Here is a 6,334-nt window from a genome sequence, read left to right as displayed (position 1 = left end):
AAACTCAAATGCCAATTGAAGGATTTGGGCACCTTAACTCGTGGTACACGTTCCTGTGAGAATCCATTCAGGCTTGAGCCAAATTTTGATTTGGTATGATTGACTCTTTGTCCCTCACAGAGGAACGTGAAAAAGTCAGAAGGATGACAATTATTAAGAGGCTATGGCTACAGTACATATGCAACATGCTCCTGACAACCCTAAGCATTGTAGTTGGGATGATCAGGGTTTACGCAGCCATTAAAATAGTATAAGGCTGGGCTCTAGTCTACTCCAAAGGAGGCAGCCTGACAGTGCCCTGACTGAGGTTGATAGCGCCTGATGGTACTCATCCAGATCCAGCCCCCTTTATGAATGCACTGCCATGCATGGGGTGGCTGCAGGCAGTAGGTGTGGGGGAAGTTCAGCTACCAATGATACTTCAGCTGCAAGGCGGGGACCTGGGGATGGAATGTCAGGAATAAGGGCAGAACAGCTCCCCTGAAGAGGAGGACATTGAAAGGGATGACATTGAAGAGGGTGAGGATGATGACGCCTCAAAGGAAGAGGCCATTGCATTAGCCAGACAAGATAGATATTCCTGTGAGACCCTTATAGTGACAAGGTACCAAGGCAATGAAGAAGACTAGCTCATGTGAGCCCATTTAACCTTTCCCTTTGATGTAGGATTGATATTAACACATTCTTTGGTATCCTCAACATCTCAATGAAGAACATCATTCTCAGAATGAGCAATCACAATCTTGCATAATAATAGCCTCATCCTTGGAAGGCTAGGCAGCCTCTGGAGCATGTGGTCATTCTGTAATTGGATAAGAACTCCACCAGCACTCAATCTGAAGCAAGTAGACATGGTGCAGTCCTTTCAAGCATTGCACCATTTCACTGGCTATGGCAGCTTTCAAGAGGCAGGAGTGCCACTGAAAACATCAATGTACTCATGGCAGTAATCCTGGAGCATTGTAAGGCACCTCAAAGAGGCAATCATCAATCACTGGTTATCGCTTGATCATCTAAGGACTAATCTAAATACGGACAGCGACATCTCTCCAAAGGCCATCTCTCATGCGTGAATAATATTCAGGCCTCATCCCCAAAGGATGAGATTGCTCTTCAGGACACTGTGATCTGTCACTCCCAATCATGGATGTGAGCATGTGAGTCTGGTTACCTTTGTGTGCACACAAACAGCTTCAGCTGAACCATCGCCTGATCATTGACAAACACGCATGACCCTGCCTTCATCAGGAGCTTTCCAAGTTCATGCCCAGCATTGCTCTGGTATCTGGGAGTGACCTGGCCCAGTCAGTCACAATATTGCATTTAAAGGTCACTTAGTAACTTCATTTATGCTAAAGACTACTTAGCAGATGTACTGGAGCTTTGCTCTGATCCCTTGAAAGGCCTCCGTATTTTCATTCCAGCAGATTGAGATATGTACTAGGAAGCCTAGGATACTGATGGCACTGTCACAATCAGAAAACCATGTCGATTGCCCTTATGAGAGCTAGGATAGTTAGTCGAACCACGTTAGCCAGACCGTCAGGTGCAAACCAGCATCCTCACATGTATCATGAGGCTAGGCACACACCTACAACATCACATACTCATTGCCGTCAAGCAAGCAGTTCAAGAGTCACCAAGTGCTAATTAGGTCCATTGCGCTGCATCATGCAGGTGGACCGTAGGAACTATTATAAGGGTAATGTTTAATTGTACACCTGGTCGTAAGTTAACACTGCAGGCTGGCAGGAAAGGCTAAGGTCCCTGACAATTACTTGAACTATAACCCACACCCAAACCTGACAGTCATTACATGGAGGCCATTGAAAAGTTCACTTGGTTTCAATGCCTCCAAGGTAAGTCGCATTTAAAACCTAGAACATCCACAGAGAGTAGACTTCAGTACAGCAGCATCAGGATCACAAAAATTTTTCAAAATCTACACTCATGAGACCACATTATAAGATTCTATGGTACAAATCTTACATATGCATTGTCCAACCATCATTTCATATAGCAACTGGCTTTGTTCATGTTGCTCTGTGGACGTAAAGGCAACTAACTAAGCTGAGATTCAGTGAGACAACAGCGGCCTGAGGGACACGATGGGAGACACTTGAGGAGGTTGGGCATCTGTTACACTTGGATGACTTCGGCATCACATGGAAGAGCGATTCACTAGTTGAGACTTTGAGGTAGAATAGCAAAATATATCCACAGATGTTCAAAGTATACACAGTGAATGAACACCCTTGCTACCATAGTGCTCTCAGTACTTAACTTTTCTAACCTTACTGCTACATCTAGGTGAATCCTCAACATCCGCAGCAGAGGTGGATGCAACCTGCCGACTGCTGTTGTCCCAGATGACCTTGGCAGACGTCCTCTCAAGGCCCAAGGCCTGGAGGGCCCCGGCCTGATAAGAGTCTCCTGCTCTGGGGCAGGTACATCCTCCTCAGCCTGACCAGCTGGAGTTGATGGGGTCACAGGTGTAGTAGGAGGATCTGGTACATTACAGGTTAACCTGGAGCTGAGTACAGTACCGCCCACCAATGATGTAAGAAGACAACTGATCTGGAGCTTAGGTCAGCAATGTAGAGCTAGGTAGCAATACGTAATGACTTGCCATGGATTCCTCTCCATACTGTGCACTCTACTGTAAATACATAGTGTTCAGTAATGTTAATAAAGACTTCTTGGTAGCTTCTACAAGTCTGCTTAATGGTGTCTAAGCAGCCTACACCATGGTTAATAACAGCCCAACAAAACATAGTGACAGCTGGAGATCAAACTCCACATCCTCTGTAATAAGACTGAAGAGATCAAGGAAAAGGCACCAGCAACAAATTTCTGCTCAAAAAAGAAACCTCACTCAACAAGCAAGAAGCTGAGAAAACTCACCTGAAAAACTCCAGAGACAGAAGATCTTGGCAGCAGAAAAAAAGTCAGAAGTTAAGCTCAAGCTGAAGTCCCTACTGGGTCCCTATGGAGGCAGCTTCAACAAAGCAGCGCTAGCAGCCAGCAGCCTGCAGGGTGAGATACAATCTTCTTAAAGTTTCAGCGAAGCCAGTCCTAAGCGCTATTTCGTTTAAAAGTCACTCTGGCAGAAAACTTAGTTGCACGTTCGTCGCTAGATGGGCCTCTGACTCGGCGTCCCCTCCACATTGCCCCCAGGTCCAGAGTGCAACAAAATAAATACAATACCATCAAGCATGCAGAAAACCCCATTTAAATGAAAGCCCAAGTACCTCGCAAAATTTTCGGCCTCCCAGCCAGTGAGGCTTCTGCCCTCCCGACCTGGACCTACCTGCGGCAAGCCACCTCCTTTCAACTGGCCCACAGTTGTGACCCGGCCCATGACCATTTCACAGCATTTTCCTCCCCCCAGTCTGTTGCCACCATTTTAAAAGTCATGCCAAAAGTCTGAAGTGCGCAAAAGTCTTCTCAGAAATACCGGCGGTGCAATTTTGAAATCCCCTGATCTCTGAAAGGGACACCCACACTTTAAATTTTTTTGATCTTGGATCACAATTTTTAATTGCTACCCCCAATGAGCCTTACCTATGGCCCAAACCAATCTCACAATTGGAATTACTGGAGAAAAAGGTTCCTCAGATATAGCAAAGCTGCAGGATTAAATAAAAAGTAGGAGGGAGAACAAGTCAGCACATTACTTTATTCAATTGGGCCAATTGCAGATGGTATCTTTGCCAGGCAAGCCATAGATAAATCATCTGCTAAGTTTGAAGATGTTTTAAAATATTTTGACCTCTTTTTCAACCTGGGATCTAACAAGATCTTGGAACGCCTTAACTTGAATAGGAGAGTCCAGCAGCCTGGGGAGCCTGTTGATTCCTATATCAACAACATTTACTGCATGGCAGAGGGATGTGAATACATAGATCTAAATCAGAGCTCATTCAAGACAGAATCATTAAGGGCGGCATTCTCCAAGCCAGGAAAGGCCTCACTCTCTACAAGGCTGTCCAGCTAGTCGGGCTGTCTGAGCTGTGAGACAAAGCGGACAATTCTTAGAGGTGAGAGCACTTCATGGGGCAGAAGCCACATCTCTGTCTACCACATCCGGCCACAGTACAGGGACTGTCCGAGCCAGGGTAAGCCAAACCCCAACCACCCTGCGAACGACTGTGCAGCACTGGGGGCTGAAGCGCACCCATAGGAAGCTCCAATGTTTGGCTAGTGCTTCTAAAAGCTTTTCACTGTCACAAGCAGGGACACTTCAGCAGGCTATGCCAGTCACGCCCCCCAGACCCCGCAGACAGTCTGACAGCAATCCACAAAGTCTAAGTCACTGACATGGAAGACACAAAGCCCTTCTTCCTGGGCAACACCAGACAATGTGGATCCTCCTTCTGAAACATGGACATCTCAGTAAGCAGCCATCTAACCAATTTCAAGTTAGATTCCGGCGCCGGAGTGACCGTCTTATTGGATGACAATTAGAAAGTATGAGGGTTCAGTTGGCTGAGGTAGATTTGGAAATTAGATAAAGGACATGGTAATAGGGCACTTGGAAAATCATAATATGATTAGGCAGATTCAACAGGTTTATAGTTTTATGAAAAGGAAATCATTTTTGACAAATCTATTAGAGTTTTTTGAGAATGTAACTCAGATTAGGTAAAGGGGAACCAGTAGATGTAGTGTATTTGGATTTTCAGAAGGCATTCTTATGTTCATTCAATAAGGTGCCACATAATATGTTAGAAAACGAGAGTAGGAATAAACAGGTTAGCTTCAGGGTAGCAGCTTTTAACTAGTGGATTTTCACAAGGATCAGTGCTTGGGCTACAGCTATTTACAATCTATGTCAATGACTTAGATGAGGGGACCAATTATAGTATATCCAGGTTTGCTGATGATACAAAGCACGATGAGGCCTACGGCATTACTAGTCTGAAAACACCCGATCTCGTCTGATCTCAGAAGCTAAGCAGACTCAGTCCTGGTTAGTACTTGGATGGGAGACTGCCTGGGAATATCAGGTGCAGTAGGCCTTTGCTGCCAGCAGAGGCTGCTCACGTCACCACTCTCCACATTCACTCTGCCACACAATGGGCGCGCAATGTTTTGTAACAGCTTGAATGGCCAAGTGGTTATGGTACTGGGCTTATGACCCCAAGATCAAGAGTTCAAATCTCACCATGGCAATCAATGTAACTTCATCTGAAAACAGATGGAAATGTGTTTGTACTCGAAAGATTTCAACAGTGTAACATTCCCTCAGTAATGCATTGGAATGTCAGCCTTGATTTTGCTTGGCCTAAATAGCCAAGTGGTTATGGTAGTGCAAAACAAAAACAGAATTACCTGGAAAAACTCAGCAGGTCTGGCAGCATTGGCGGAGAAGAAAAGAGTTGACGTTTCGAGTCCTCATGACCCTTCGACAGAACTTGAGTTCGAGTCCAGGAAAGAGCTGAAATATAAGCTGGTTTAAGGTGTGTGTGTGGGGGGCGGAGAGATAGAGAGACAGAGAGGTGGAGGGGGTTGGTGTGGTTGTAGCGACAAACAAGCAGTCATAGAAGCAGATCATCAAAAGATGTCAACAACAATACTACAATAGAACACATAGGTGTTAAAGTTAAAGTTGGTGATATTATCTAAACGAATGTGCTAATTAAGAATGGATGGTAGGGCACTCAAGGTATAGCTCTAGTGGGTTTTTTTTTTATTTATTTTTTTTTTATTTTTTTTTTTATTTTATATAATGGAAATAGGTGGGAAAAGGAAAATCTTTATAATTTATTGGGAAAAAAAAAAAGAAGGGGGAAACAGAAAGGGGGTGGGGATGGGGGAGGGGACTCACGGTAGTGGGTTTGTAACCCCAAGATCAAGAGTTCAACTCTCACAATGGCAAACTATGAAACAATGTAACTTCATCTGAAACAGATGGAAATGGGTTTGTACTCAAAAGAGCTGATAGCAGTTGACCATGCTTTTGAGCTTGGCCTAAATAGCCAAGTGGTTATGGTACTGGGTTTGGAACCCCAAGATCGAAGAGTTCAAATCTCACAATGGCAAACTATGAAACAATGTAATTTCATCTGAAACAGATGGAAATGGGTTTGTACTTGAAAGAGTTACACACTCTGTTGAAACAGTACAAAGCACGATGAGAAAGTAAGCTGCAAGAAGAAAGCAAAGGGGCTGCAAAAGGATAAGGACTAATTGGGCAATAAGGTTGCTGATGAATATAATGTGGGGAAATGTGAAATTATCCACTGTGGTAGGAAGAATGGAAAAACAGAATATTTTGTATGAGGTTAGAGGCCAATAAATGTTGGGATTCAAAGGGATTTGGGTACCCTTG

The 6,334-nt window shown here is 44.4% G+C and overlaps 1 pseudogene; it reads left to right on the top strand.

Moving 5' to 3' along the window:
- Positions 1–4,902: 4,902 nt before the first annotated feature.
- Positions 4,903–5,021, top strand: LOC121275524 (annotated as a pseudogene).
- The last annotated feature ends 1,313 nt before the right edge of the window (positions 5,022–6,334 follow it).

The sequence above is a fragment of the Carcharodon carcharias genome, chromosome 2, assembly GCF_017639515.1.
Source record: "Carcharodon carcharias isolate sCarCar2 chromosome 2, sCarCar2.pri, whole genome shotgun sequence".
NCBI lineage: Eukaryota > Metazoa > Chordata > Chondrichthyes > Lamniformes > Lamnidae > Carcharodon > Carcharodon carcharias.
The sequence above is the reverse complement of the archived record's forward strand: the minus strand, read 5'-3'. Positions and strand labels throughout refer to the sequence as shown.